The sequence below is a fragment of the Seriola lalandi genome, unplaced genomic scaffold, assembly GCF_002814215.2.
Source record: "Seriola lalandi dorsalis isolate HSWRI2012SDOR001 ecotype SW California unplaced genomic scaffold, Sedor1 jcf7180002052925, whole genome shotgun sequence".
Classification (NCBI taxonomy): Eukaryota; Metazoa; Chordata; class Actinopteri; order Carangiformes; family Carangidae; genus Seriola; species Seriola lalandi.
The window spans coordinates 1-537 of record NW_019523478.1 but is presented as its reverse complement, the minus strand read 5'-3'; positions in this window follow the sequence as shown (position 1 = coordinate 537).

The window sequence follows — 537 nt, the reverse complement described above, 5'->3', positions numbered from 1 at the left end:
ACACTGAGTGAGTGAAAAGTGTGTGTTCAACAAACTCACCTGCACCACGTTTCCTTTGATGGGAAGAAATTCTTTCGCGTTCGGATTCAGTGTCGAGTTTTTCACTTGCCTGTAAAAAAAAAAAAGAAGAAGAAAGAAAACGACATTCAGCCACAAAATACGTCATAAAAAAATACACATAAAGGTCTTTTCATAACACGAGTCCGCTGTCAAAGTCCAAACATTACCTCAACAAAATAAAAGTCTACAGGGACGAGTGAGGTGAGGTAAAGTAAGATATGAGCAGCAGCAAAGTGAAATGAAAATATCAAATACTAAAAATGACAAGATCAATAACAGATAAATGAATAATATAGTATATGGTACTGAGAAGAAGATGAGCTACATACATGTAAATACAGACTGAGTGGATGTGTTGTAACTTACACTGCAGCTACAGCCTCTGTTCGCTCACTGCTCTCTGAACAGGGCTCCTCCCCGCTGCTGGGGGTCGGGGTCGGCTGAGCGCTCCCGGGCGGCGCCCCCTCCGGCCCTGAG